The sequence below is a fragment of the Saccopteryx leptura genome, chromosome 4 (genome assembly GCF_036850995.1).
Source record: "Saccopteryx leptura isolate mSacLep1 chromosome 4, mSacLep1_pri_phased_curated, whole genome shotgun sequence".
NCBI lineage: Eukaryota > Metazoa > Chordata > Mammalia > Chiroptera > Emballonuridae > Saccopteryx > Saccopteryx leptura.
Genome location: NC_089506.1, coordinates 160,495,218 through 160,510,862, shown reverse-complemented (window position 1 = coordinate 160,510,862; position 15,645 = coordinate 160,495,218).

The following is a 15,645-nucleotide window of genomic DNA, read 5'->3' as shown; positions in this document are numbered from 1 at the left end:
ATCCTGCTGCTCTTGTAAAGTATCAGTGCTCCAATCATAGGAATCAGAACCGTAACAGCTGTCAACCATCACTGTTAAGTTCCAGTTAGATGACGTTATTGGACAAATGGAAAAGATGTTTGAAAGAATGGTTATTTCAGCTTTCACCCCTTGTTCTCAGAATGTTATTCTAGAAATAAAAATGTACACTCTAAAGTGAAACTATATTATTCTGATATTCAACTGGGTTGTTTATCTTTAATTAATTGAAAAACAGATGAGTAAATGTCCTATTAAATGTGAAGATTTCTACACATAGTAGTCACAACTGAAGGTATTTGGTGACTTTTCAGTACCCACAGGTGCCTTGTATTTTCTATCTGCAACAAGTTCGCTTCCTTTTCTATGATACTAAGGGGTATCATAAAAGAGAATCTTTGGCCTTGGACTCAGACATATAATTATTCCATGACAACTGTTACAACCAAGCGAGATCTAGTTTGTTAATCTACATAGAGCATTTTCAGATTGAGTATACCAAGTTCAATATGTTGAAATTACTGAGGCATTAACATATTTGGTAAGCTTTCAGTTGCAAAAAACCAAATTTAGAAAATATTTTTACAAGCATCACTTTTCATATGGGATTGACTAAGGTCATTTGGTGGTGTTCAGTTGGCAGATGAAAGATCCCAGACGGATTCACTCACATATCTGATGTCATGGCAAAGACAGCTGAAAGAAGACTGTTGACCAGATCACCTATACACGGCCTTTCCAGCCTGGCAGTCTCAGGGCAGTAGACTTTTTACATGAGAGCTCATGGTTCATAGAAGGAGTATGTCAAGAGACATGAATGAAAGCTGCCAGTATCTTAAGACTGAAGCCCAGAACAGCATCATTTTGCAATATTCCATTGGTCAAATCGAATAGATTCCCAGATTCAAAGGAAGGGGATATTGACATTAGACTCCAACCTCTCAATGAGACAATGTCAAAGAATATGTGGCTATTTTTAATCCCCCAATCATTCCTGTAAGAATGAGATGGCACTTGAATACCAGATGTGCAGGCTTTATTAGAGGAGAAAGACCTGTCAGGGCACTTCTCTGGGAGAAGGGCACCGCTTACAAACTAGGGGCAAATTTTATAGGGTTTTGGAGAGCCTGAGGGGATACTGAGTCAAAAGTTCTGGTATGTTCCCTTTTATGGTTTTACGATTTCAGCTTTCTGGAATGCTCCTTCTTGGGACAGGTTGACTAGCTTTCTGGAATTCTTCTGCCTCAGGGGCGATTATCCAGTAAATAAGGATGAGGTCAGACAGCCAGATAGAACAACAAAAGGCAGTTGGAATTTCATATATCTATCAATTCCATGGTTTAAAAAATAACTATACAGCAATAGTGAAACATAATTATTTACATACTTTATTAATAATAAAACATATGCCTATGATGAAATATAGACATGTGAAACTTAAAATTAAATAGATAACATGATGATAAAAGAAGTTATTTTTCTGCCAATAAATAGAAGTTAAAATTTTAAGCAGATTTTGTGTGTGTGTGTGATTCTTATGAGCTGAATTGTGCTCCCCTCCAAATTCCTATGCTGAAATCCCAATGTGAGTATATTTGGAGATAGGGTCTTTCCAGAGGTAGTTAAGTTAAAGTCACTAGGCCAGGCCCCAATTTGATATGACTGGTGTCCTTATAGGAAAAAGAGATCAGGACACAGACATGTACAGAGGAGAGACCATTAAAACACAGGGAGAGGATGTCCATCTACAAGCCAAGGAGAGAAATTCAGAAGAAATCAACCTTGCTAACATCTTGACCTCAGACTTCTAGCTTCTAGAGTTGTGAGAAAATAAATTTCTATTGTTTAAGTCATTCATTCTGTGGTACTTTATCAGCAAAGCTCTAACAAACTGATTTTGGCTTTAGTTAATGCATTTGCAAATTTCACAATTGCTATTTTTGTTTAGCTGTGAAGCAGATATGCTGGGTCGTCTTTAGGCTACTCAAAATAGATTTCCATTAATTTTAATTTCAGATGCAGCAAAAGGAATAGTAAAAAACAAGAGGAATAAGCAATTTATTAAAAAACATTTAAACTCATATCCTAATATCTCTATCTGAACAAATTTGCAAATGGTTTTCTTGTTTGCTTCCCTTTTTAATCATTAAGTAAAACTGTAATTGTTTTCACTAATTATTTTCATAGGTCACTTTCCAATTTCTTTGGCATTTGCATTTTTTTCATAATGGGCTTTCCATGTATTTTAATTAATTGGGTTTGAATAACAAATCTAAATATATGAGCACCTATATTTAGGCCTTGAAATCTTAAGTCTAGGTAGAAATCTCTCTCTTTTTCTTTTTCATTCTCTCTCTCTCTCTCCTTTCCTCTATTTGCCCCCATATTGTACCTTCTTATTTTTCTTCTTATTTTTCTAGTTACTTGTTTTCAGAGTGTTTTGCATACTCCTCTTCCCATGACAATCCTTTAGAAGTCAGTGTGCCCCATAAATCTGCAATCGGATTCTTCTCTTTTCCCTTTACAAACACTCCCTGGATGACTTCATTCATCCACAGAGTTAGAGCTATCCTTTATATGCTGAGAACTCCAAAATATTTATTTCTAGCCCAGCTATTTCCATGTTGTCTAGACCCATATATACAAATGCTAACTGGAATCCTTATTTTGAATGTTCCATTGACCTCTCAAAGTCAACAAGTCCAATGATTCATTGGTCACGAGTCTACTAAAGTCTACTCCTCCATCTTGTCCCATTAATGTTGTGAATGATCAGTCAAACAAGCAATTACCCAAGCAGAAAAACTGAAATCATCCTTGACCACCAGCACAACCCAGTCTCTATTCAGCTAACAGAGCCTCTCAAAAACTATTAGCAACTACTATGATCGACAAAAGCATTTAAAATCAGACCACAGTTCAAAATTGCACCATCCACAGAAATCCTGACAGTTATTAAACTGATGATATTCTTTTTCCAGAAGCCAAGAATTGTATAAACTGTTCTTTGTAGTTACACAGACTACTTAAGGTCCTATTTGCCCTTTATTTTACTGAGGTGTAACTTTCATAAGTGTACTTTCTGGAATAAAACAGCACTCCTCATCTGTGGTTTCTTTATTGGTTGAATACAGAAGCTGAAGTCTCCAAAACTCACTATAAAATTGTATTCGTATTTGCAAACTAATTAACACATCATTTGATTTAGTCAGCTATTCAGTTGAAGTATAAAAATGTTTCCAAAGACTACTAGTATTTTCGTCATGTTATATTATAGTCAACTGTTGCAATCTAACAGACCTCCCCAAACTTAATGTCTTAACATGACAATGATTTAGTATTTCTTGTCATCCAGTGCTTGGCAGGGAAGTCCCATTTGCTTTTTCCTAGACTTATGTGATTTCACTGAGCTAGAGAGGTGGCCAAGCTGGAAGATCCACAGAGGCCTTACTCACATCTGAGAGTGGTGCTGGCCATAAACTAACATGCTTTGGTTTTCCTCAGAATAGAAATCCCAAAAATATACACATGTAAATATGTTTATCTTCAACAATGATGCACAAGCAATACAATGGAGCAAAGAGTCTTTTCTATAAATGGTGCTGAAACAACAGGACATCCATTTGCAAAAAAAATGAATCTAGACCTTACACCCTTCACAAAATTTAACTCAAAATTAATCATAGATCTAAATGCAAACCACAAAACTCTAAAATTCCTAGATGATAACATAGGAGAAAACCTGTATGACAACGACCTTTTAGGTAGAATACCAAAGGTGTGATTCATTGAAGAAATAACTGATAAACTAGATTTCATTAAAATAAAAAATGTCTGCTCTGCAAAAATGAATGTCAAGAGAAAGTCAAGCCATGCCACAGATTAGAAAATGTTTGCAGAAGATGCTTAATGAAGAACTATTATATAAAGCACACAAAGAACTCTTAAAAGTCAACAATAAAAGAAACAACCATATTTTAAATTGTGCCAAAGATCTTAACAGACACCACTCAAAAAGATAAGCATAAGAAAAGATGTCCAATAACATATGTCATTAGAGAACTAAAAATTAAAATACTAAGATTCCACTGCATACATACTAGGATGGCTCAAATCTGGAAAGGTGACAATATGGAGTGAGGATATGGAGCAACAGGAACTCTCATTCATTGCTGTTGGGAATGCGAAATGAAACAGTCATTTTGGAAAACAATTTGATGATTTCTTACTGAACATACTTTTATCATTTGATCTGGCAATTGCACTCCCTGGTATTTACCAAAAGGTGTTGAAAATTTATACATATTTTTTAAATCTCCATATGAATATTTATAGCAATTTTATTCATAACTGCCAAAACTTGGTCACAACCAAGATGTCCTTCAGTAAGTGAATGGATACATAAACTGATACATCCAGACAATGTAATGCAGTTCAGCACTCAAAAGAAATGAGCTATGAAGCCATAAAAAGACCTGGAACCTAAATGCATATCACTAAGTGAAAGAAGGCAATCTAAAAAGGCTATTAACTTGTGATTCCAACTACAAGACATTCTGAAATAGTTCAGTCACACAGAGCAATGCTGGCTTTATCATTTAACCAGATATTTGACACAAATCAAGTGACTTAATCTCTTCTCTTCTTAAATCACTCATTCATGAAATGGGACTAAAGTGTGCCTCCCTCGTGGAATTTATCAAGAATTAAAAAAAATAAAAAACAAACAAACAGCTGATGACAACCCAAGAAGACCTAGAAATAACATAACTGAAAATTGGAGACAGACAATACCAAGCCTAGACGCAACCAGCTCTACAAACAACACACCCAAACACACAGAGATAATGAGAAGACAGAAAAGTGCAATCCAAATGAAATCACAAGAGAAACCTCCAGGAAATGAACTGAGTAATATATCCGGAAATAACCAAACTTCCGGAGGCAGAGTTTAAAATAATGATTGTTAGGATGCTTAGGGATCTTAGAACAACAATGGATGGTCATTACAAACACCTAAATAAAGAAATAGCAAGTATAAAAAAGGATATTGAAATATTAAAAAAGAATCAGTCGAAGATGACAAATACAATATCAGAAATGAAGACCACAATGGAGGAAATTAAAAACAGAATGGATGAAGCTGAGGATAGAATCAGAGAGTTGGAGGACAAGTTGAATGAAGGTATGGAAGCAGAACATAAAAAAGAAAAGAGACTTAAAAAGTCTGAGGAAACTCTAAGAGAGCCTTTTGACAACATGAAGGGATTCCTGAAGAAGACAAGAAAAAACAAGGAATAGAAACTTTATTCAATCAAATCATATCTGAGAACTTCCCTAATTTGATGCAGGGAAGGGTCTCACAAGTTCAAGAAGCACAGAGAACTCCATTAAAGAGAAACCCAAAGAAATCTACACCAAGACATATCATAATTAAAATACCAAAGCTGAGCGATAAAGAAAAAGTATTAAAAGCTGCTAGATAAAAAAAGGCTATCACCTAAAAAGGAGCCCCCATAAGGATGACATCCAACTTCTCAACAGAAACACATGAGGACAGAAAAAGAATGACAAGAAATATTCAAAGTAATGCAGAAAAATACAACCAAGAATCCTTTATCCAGCAAGGTCATTGTTTAAAACTGAAGGAGAAATAAAAAGCTTCCCAGACAAAAAAAAAAAAAACAAACCAAAGGAATTCATTACAACCAAACCATGCTGCAGGAAATGTTAAGGGGCCTGTTGTAAACAGATCAAAGTGGGAAAAGAACATAGCAAAAGAGGAATATAGCTTTAAAGAATAAAATGGCAATAAACAACTACATATCAATAAGAAGCTTAAATGTAAATGGTTAAATGATCCAATCAAAGACATAGGGTAGCTGAATGGATAATAAAACAGGACCCATACATATGCTGTCTATAAGAGACACACCTTAAAACAAAAGATGCACATAGGTTGAAGGTAAAAGGATGGAAAAAAACATTTCATGCAAATGGAAATAAAAGAAAACTGGGGTAGCAATACTTATATCAGACAAAATGGACTTTAAAACAAAGGCTATAGTAAGAGATAAAGAGGGATACTACATAATGATAAAGGGAGAAATCCAACAGGAAGATATAACCATTATAAATATCTATGCACCTAATATAGGAGCACCTAAATATATAAAGCAGACTTTGATGGATATGAAGGGTGAGATCAACAGCAATACTATAATAGTAGGGGATTTTAATACCCCACTAACATCACTAGATAGATCCTCAAGAAAGAAAATTAACAAGAAACAGCAGACTTAAGGGACACATTAGATCAACTTGATTTAATAGATATCTACAGAACCTTTCACCCTAAAGCAGCAGAATATACATTCTTTTCAAGTGCTCATGGTACATTCTCTAGGATAGACCACATGTTAGGGCACAAAAGTGGTCTGAACAAATTTAAGAAGATTGAAATCATATCAAGCACTTTCTCAGATCACAATGGCATGAAACTAGAAATCAACCACAACAGAAAAACTCAAAAATTCTCAAACACATGAAAACTAAATAGCAGGTTGTTAAGTAATGAATGGATTAACAATGAGATCAAAGAAGAAATTTAAAAACTCCTAAAAACGAATGATAATGAGCATACAACAACTCAAAATTAAAGGGGCACAGCAAAAGCAGTACTGAGAGGGAAGTTCATAGCACTATAGGCATACTTTAAGAAGCTGGAAAAAGCTCAAATAAGCAACTTGACCCTGCATCTAAAAGAACTAGAAAAAGAACAGCAAGTAAAGCCCAGACATAGTAGAAGGAAGGAAATAATAAAGATTGGAGTAAAAAAAAATGACATAGAGGCTAAAGAAACAATACAGAGGATCAATGAAACCATGAGCTGGTTCTTTGAAAAGGTAAACAAGATCGATAAACCTTTAACTAGACTCACCAAGAAAAAAAAGAGAGGGGACTCAAATAAATAAAATCAGAAATGAGAGTGGAGAAATAACAACTGACACAACAGAAATACAAAATATTGTAAGAAAATAATATGAAGAACTGTATGCCAAAAAACTAGACAACCAAGATGAAATGGACAAATTCCTTGAAACATACAATCTTCCAAAAATCAATCTGGAAGAATCAGAAAACCTAAACAGACTGATTATAACAAATGAGATAGAAACAGTTATCAAAAAACTCCCAACAATGAAAAGTCCTGGGCCTGATGGCTTCACAAGTCAATTCTACCAAATATTCAAAGAAGAAAACTCCTATCCTTCTCAAGCTATTTCAAAAAATTAAGAGGAAGGAAGACTTCCAAGCTCCTTTTATGAGGCGAGCATAATTCTGATTCCAAAACCAGGCAAAGACAACACAAAGAAAGAAAATTATAGGCCAATATCCCTGATGAATATAGATGCCAAAATCCTCAACAAAATATTAGCAAATCAGATCCAACAATATATGAAAAAAATCATACACCATGATCAGTGGAGTTTATAATGGGGAGGCAAGGCTGGTGCTATATTTGCAAATCAATGTGATTCATCACATAAACAAAAGGAAGGAGAAAAACCATATGATAATTTCAATAGATGCAGAAAAAGCATTTGATAAAATCCAGCACCCATTTATGATCAAAACTCTCAGCAAAGTGGAACTCAACATGATAAAGGCTATCTATGACAAACCCACAGCCAACATTATATTCAATGGGAAAAAATTAAAAGCAATCCCCTTAAGATCAGCAACAAGGCAGGGTGACCCCTTTCACCACTCTTATTCAACATAGTTCTGGAAGTCCTCGCCACAGCAGTTAGACAAGAAGAAGAAATAAAAGACACCCAAATTGGAAGAGAAGAAGTAAAACTATCATTATTTGTAGATGATATGATATTGTATATAGAAAACCCTAAAGTTTCAGTAAAAAACTACTGGACCTGAGAAATGAATTCAGCAAGATAGCAAGATACAAAATTAATACTCAGAAATCAGAGGCATTTTTATATACCAACAATGAACGGTCAGAAAGAGAAATTAAGGAAACAATCCCCTTCACTATTGCAACCAAAAAATAAAGTATCTAGGAGTAAATTTAACCAAGGAGATTAGAGACTTGTACTCGGAAAATTATAAAACATTGATAAAAGAAATCAGGGAATATACAAACAAGTGGAAGCATATGCCATGCTTATGGTTAGGAAGAATAAACATCATTAAAATGTCTATATTACCCAAAGCAATTTATAAATTTAATGCAATACCAATTAAAATACCAATGACATTCTTCAAAGATATAGAACACATATTCCAAAAATTTATATAGAACCAAAAAAAAAAAACAAGAATAGCCTCAGCAATCTTGAAAAGGAAGAATAAAGCAAAGCAGGAGGTATCACACTTCCCTAAATCAAGTTATGCTACAAGGCCATTGTACTCAAAACAGCCTGGTACTGGCATAAGAACAGGCATATAGAACAGTGATAGGCAATCTTTTGAGCTTGGTGTGTCAAAATTCGGCAAAAAAACAAGTATAATTCGGGTGGTGTGTCACTTCGAGAAAAAAACCATAATTTTGCAATATTTAGAGTTTAAATAACAAAAATGTATAATTGCAATATATAACTGTATTTAAGAAACCAAAAACAATTATTTAACTTACCTGCTTAGTGACTTCTTCGTTCATCTGTCAGTCGGTTTCTTTTGTTGGTCTTGATATTATTTCACTTGTGTGGGGTGCCGTGAACTAAGATAAGTGAGAGAGGGGGGGAATTCTTTAACTAACCTGCCTATTAGTGACTTTTTTGTTGCTGAATTTTATTGGCTAAATCTTCAATTGAAGGTTGGTATTTTGTACACTTCAAGCCCAAGCAAACGCTACTAACTTCATCTGTCAATCTGTTTCTTTTGTTGGTTTTGATATTATTTAATGCTGAGAATAAGGTCTCACAAAAGTGCTTAGAGGGAAAAATTGTGAGTAAAGCCATTGCGATATTTTTCAGGGTGCTAAAAGTGTCAGGTAATCAGTTCTATGCACTCTAAACTTCCGGTTCGAAGTGACACTTCTCTTGATTCTCCAAGCGGCACCTTTCCAGATTCTCAAGCTTTGACCTCAAGTGGACAAACACCTGAGCCCAGATGCTGTCTTGAAATTCTGCAAGTTGCATCTTATGTAAATTAAGATGGCTGCCACTATTTCTAATGGCGGGAAACAGCCCCCATAGCACAGGCCCTCGCCTCTCCCAACCTCCCCCTCAATTATCTCAGTAATGATGGTCAATTAGAAATCCACGGCCCTGGCCGGTTGGCTCAGCGGTAGAGCGTTGGCCTGGCATGCAGGGGACCCGGGTTCGATTCCCGGCCAGGGCACATAGGAGAAGCGCCCATTTGCTTCTCCACCTCCCCCCTCCTTCCTCTCTGTCTCTTTCTTCCCCTTCCACAGCCAAGGCTCCATTGGAGCAAAGATGGCCCGGGCACTGGGGATGGCTCCTTGGCCTCTGCCCCAGGCACTAGAGTGGCTCTGGTCACGGCAGAGCGACGCCCCGGAGGGGATGGGCAGAGCATCGCCCCCTGGTGGGCGTGCCGGGTGGATCCTGGTCGGGCGCATGCGGGAGTCTGTCTGACTGTCACTCCCCGTTTCCAGCTTCAGAAAAAAAAAAAAAAAAAAGAAATCCACGACACCCAGAACAGTAGATTGGATGATGCTTGCTATGGTTATGTGGTTGCAGGTAATGGCTATCAGAGGGCCCCCAGAGATGCATCCCTCACGGCATTCCACTGCTCCCTGCTCTGTCGGCTGGAAGTGAGGTCAAAGATACCCTAACAATCTAACTGGACGTCCCAGAACTAGATGCTCTGTGCCAGAGTTCTGTTGTTTTGGCCTACAGACCTCCAGCACAGAGTGTCTACACTACAGCAAATGTTTTATCCTTGGCTACTGCACCTGGCCGTGCAGGAGCGGAGGATGAAACATCCTTTTCGGCATGTGGCCCCATACTTCTCTGGTATGCAGCCATGTGTCATCAAAAATGGCTATGCATGTCAGTGCTGACACGTGTGTCATAGGTTCACTATCACGAATATAGACCAATGGAACAGAGAACCCAGAAATAAACCCACAGCTTTATGGACAACTGATATTTGACAAAGGAGACAAGAGTATACAATGGAGTAAAGACAGACTCTTTAATAAATGGTGTTGGGAAAATTGGACATCTACCTGCAAAAAAAATGAAACTAGACCACCAATTTACACCATTCACAAAAATAAACTCAAAATGGATAAAAGACTTAAATGTAAGCCGTGAAACCATAAGCATTTTAGAAGAAAACATAAGCAGTAAGCTCTCTGACATCTCTCGCAGCAATGTATTTGTTGATTTATCTCCACGGGCAAGTGAAATAAAAGACAGGATAAATAAATGGGACTATATCAAACTAAAAAGCTTTTGCACAGCTAAAGACAATAAGAACAGAATAAAAAGACAAACTACACAATGGGAGAACATATTCAACAATATGTCTAATAAGGGGTTAATAACCAAAATTTATAAAGAACTTGTAAAACTCAACACCAGGAAGACAAACAATCCAATCAAAAAATAGGCAAAAGAAATGAATAGACACTTCACCAAAGAGGACATACAGATGGTCAATAGGCATATGAAAAAATGCTCAACATCACTAATCATTAGAGAAATGCAAATTAAAGCCACAATGAGATATCACCTCACACCAGCCAGAATGGCGCTCATCAACAAAACAACACAGAATAAGTGCTGGCAAGGATGTGGAGAAAAGGGAACCCTCCTGTATGCACTGCTGGTTGGAATGCAGACTGGTGCAGCCACTGTGGAAAACAGTATGAAGATTCCTCAAAAAATTAAAAATGGAACTGCCTTTTGACCCAGCTATACCACTGTTAGGAATATACCCCAAGAACACCATAGCACTGCTTCAAAAGAAGAAATGCACTGCACCCCCATGTTTATGGCAGCATTGTTCACAATAGCAAAGATCTGGAAACAGCCCAAGTGTCCATCAGTGGACAAGTGGATTAAAAAGCTTTGGTACATATATATTATGGAATACTACTCAGCCATAAGAAATGATGACATCAGATCATTTACATCAACATGGATGGACCTTGACAACATTATACTGAGTGAAATAAGTAAATCAGAAAAAAGTAAGAACTATATGATTCCATACACAGGTGGGACATAAAAATGATACTCAGAGACATGGACAAGAGTGTGGGGGTTATGGGGTGTGGGGGAGGAGAGGAAGGGGTTGGAGGAGGGGAGGGGCACAAAGAAATCCAGTTAGAAGGTGATGGAAGACAATTGGACTTTGGGTGATGGGGATGCAACATAATCAAATGTCAAAATAACTGCCTGACCTGTGGTGGCGCAGTGGGTAAAGCGTCAACCTGGAAATGCTGAGGTCGCCGGTTCAAAACCCTGGGCTTGCCTGGTCAAGGCACATATGGGAGTTGATGCTTCCTGCTCCTCCCCCCCTTCTCTTTCTGTCTCTCTCCTCTCTCTCTCTCTCTCTCTCTCTCTCTCTCTCCCTCCTTTCTAAAATGAATAAATAAATAAATAATTAAATAATTAAAAAAAAGAAGTTATTAAAAAAAATGTCAAAATAACCTATAGATGTTTTCTCTGAACATATGTACCCTGATTTATCAATGTCACCCCATTAAAATTAATTAAATAACAAAAAAAAGTAAACTGAGAAAAAAAAAACTTTGGTATATATATACTATGGAATACTACTCAGCCATAAGAAATGATGACATTGAATCATTTACAACAACATGGATGGACCTTGATAACATTATACTGAGTGAAATAAGCAAATCAGAAAAAACTAAGAACTGTATGATTCCATACATAGATGAACATAAAAATGAGACTCAGAGACATGGACAAGAGTGTGGTGCTTACCGGAGGTGGGTGAGGAAGCAGAGGGAGGGTGGGGGGGGGAGGGAAGGAGAGGGAGAGAGAGTGGGGTGAGGGGAGGGGCACAAAGAAAACCAGATAGAAGGTGACGGAAGACAATTTGACTTTGGGTGAGTGGTACGCAACATAATTAAATGTCAAAATAACCTGGAGATGTTTTCTCTGAACATATGTACCTTGATTTATCAATGTCACCCCATTAAAATTAATTTAAAAAATAAATAAAGTAATTATTGATAAGAAAAAAGAAGAATTAAAGAAAGTAATGCACACAAATTGATTAATGCAGTAGTACCACACAGAACAGGCACTTGCCAACAATCCCATGAGTGAGAAGCATTCTTCAGTACACTCTAGAAGATATAAAGAAGAAAAAGCATAAAAATGCTCTCCAGAAGTTCATAATTTAATAGAAACTAAGGAAATATTCTGACATTAGTTCAAAATAAATTTTTTCATAATTATATATATATGATTTAATCAGAAGTTAAGGGCCTTAAAAGGGAATTTCCATTGCAATCTATTGTAAAATAGAAAGCTTCAGGACTAGTAGAAAGATTGTCTCAGGTATTTTCTGACCATATGATCTTCTGCAGAACTCAAATCCTGGTATTAGTCAGCTTTATATCTTTTACGAACATCACAAACAGGAAGCCACTAACTGTTTCGTCAGTGTTATATTTGGTTCTGGTTTGCCCTTACTTAGAAAACTCTATTCCATATTGATCCTCTTACCTCAGAAGTGATATAACTATCTTTGGGGAAGTGAAAAAATACGGAGCTATGTGAGTTAAGCTTACCTCCAGAATTTATGTCTGCAAGATATGAAATGCTAAGTAGGCAAGAAAGCTCAAGAACATATTTTCATCAAAAAGACATAGAAACTTGTAGTCCCTGATATACAGATAATTCCCTAACAACCATACTGGAAATATGACCACACAAAAAAGGCAATGTATTAGCACTGTTAATATGATTAAATACACAGACACACTTGACCCACTGAAACCTTCCACAAACTTCATTGGACATAGTAGAGTTCAGTACAAGGGAGATTATTAAAGATAAGACCTTGTCTTTATCCAAACCAGTGACCATAATTACACTTTTAACAATAATGAATCCTTTTTGGTGTGATTCTAAGGTTGATTTATAGTGAGATTCTGACTTAGTTATATAAAATATTTTTAAACATCACATGGCAGAAGCATATTAAAGATAGAGTTTTACTGAATTCAATGAGTAAAATAGTTGTAAAGAATCACTATCATGACTTCTAAAGCTATACATTTAATGCAGTGTCTAATTAAGAACTTTTGAACCGAAAAATCTGATTAGACACTGCATTAAATTTTATAAAAAATTAGGCCCTGGCCGGTTGGCTCAGCGGTAGAGTGTCGGCCTGGCATGCGGGGGACCAGGGTTCGATTCCCGGCCAGGGCACATAGGAGAAGCACCCATTTGCTTCTCCATCCCCCCTCCTCCTTCCTCTCTGTCTCTCTCTTCCCCTCCCGCAGCCAAGGCTCCATTGGAGCAAAGATGGCCCGGGCGCTGGGGAATGGCTCCTTGGCCTCTGCCCCAGGCGCTAGAGTGGCTCTGGTCGCAGCAGAGCGACGCCCCAGAGGGGCAGAGCATCGCCCCCTGGTGGGCAGAGCATCGCCCCTGGTGGGCGTGCCGGGTGGATCCCGGTCGGGCGCATGCGGGAGTCTGTCTGACTGTCTCTCCCCGTTTCCAGCTTCAGAAAAATACAAAAAAAAAAAAAAAAATTATAAAAAATTAACACAATTTAAAAAAATTATTGAAATGATAGTTATAACATTATTTCTGATATTTTGTGTATGCTGTCACTTTTTAAGAGAATAATGGCACATTTATCTTACATCATAATTCAAACAAATATAATTTTTAATACAGAATTGCCCAGTGGCAAATTTCCAAATTCCATTCTTGTAGAAAACCCATTTGTACAGAATATCCCGGGTCCTAATCTTTAAAAACAAAATATTAAAAATTGCCTTTTTGGCCCTGGCCAGTTGGCTCAGTGGTAGAGCGTTGGCCTGGCATGCGGAAGTCCTGGGTTCGATTCCCGGCCAGGACACACAGGAGAAGCACCCATCTGCTTCTCCACCCCTCCCCCTCTCCTTCCTCTCTGTCTCTCTCTTCCCCTTCTGCAGCCGAGGCTCCATTGGAGCAAAAGATGGCCCGGCCGCTGGGGATGGCTCAGTGGCCTTTGCCCCAGGCGCTAGAGTGGCTCTGGTCGCAACAGAGCGACCCCCGGATGGGCAGAGCATCGCCCCCTGGTGGGTGTGCCGGGTGGATCCCAGTCAGGCGCATGCGGGAGTCTGTCTGACTGCCTCTCCGTTTCCAGCTTCAGAAAAATACAAAAAAAAAAAAAATTGCCTTTTTTAGAGTCAAAGTCTGGACAAGCATACAAGACACATTTGTGGTTGCAGAATGAAATGTAAATGTTAACCTTGTCCACATGAAATCAAATATGCAGCTAATAGGAGGAGCATGTAGAAATAGGGGGGAAATGAGAAAAACATAAGGGTCCTACTACTTAAATGTATTCATTTTACAAAGCAAGGAATCAAAAAATCCTGTGCACCAAAATGAGTTCTATGATATTATTTAAAAATTACAAAAGCTTAGAAACACTAAAAATACTAATATAAACCTTTAGTATGGGAGATGAGAATGGGAAAGTAATGAAGTGAGTTATTATCTCAACTTTTATAATATAAATTCTATAGGTGTGGTTTACTGGTTTATGGAAGAGTGTCGGAATAAGTTTATTATCTAAAGTTTTCAAGGTCATCTTCAAAAGAAATTTTGAAAGTAATAGCTAAAAAACCTTGTCTTTGGGGAGATTACTTAGGAATGGAGAAGTATGGGTGAGAAACTGTTACTTGTCATCATAAACTCATCTGTACTACCTAATTATTTACTGTGTATATGGTTTTTAAAAAATTCTTTTTGGCCTAACCAGACGGTGGCGCAGTGGATAGAGCATCAGACCGGGATGCAGAAGGACCCAGGTTCGAGACCTCGAGGTCGCCAGCTTGAGCGCGGGCTCATCTGGTTTGAGCAAGGCTCACCAGCTTAAGCCCAAGGTCGCTGGCTCGAGCAAGGGGTTACTCGGTCTGCTGAAGGCCCGTGGTCAAAGCACATATGAGAAAGCAATAAATGAACAACTAAGGTGTTGCAACACACAATGAAAAACTAATGATTGATGCTTCTCATCTCTCTCTGTTCCTGTCTGTCTGTCCCTGTCTATCCCTCTCTTTGACTCTCTCTCTGTCTCTGTAAATAAATAAATAAATAAATAATTCTTTTTGTAATTCAGCTATTTTGCCTTTATTATGAAAATAGTGAATTTATATTATAAATAAATAAAATTCAAGGGCCTTGTCCCCATGAGAAATTTCAGAGGCATTTTCAGAGTCTGTGGCAGGCAGGCAGGCAGAACTGCAGAAAACATGGTGTGGCGTAGGTAATAAAGAATGTAGTAAACAGGCAGACATGTTTACATGGACATTTCTGGTAACATATATTTTATAGACTATCACATGGCTTCTCCCAGGTGCATGTACATGAAGGAAATCTCTTTTTCTTCCTCTTCATTTAAGGCCACTGATCATATCAGATTAGGACCCTACCCTGTGAC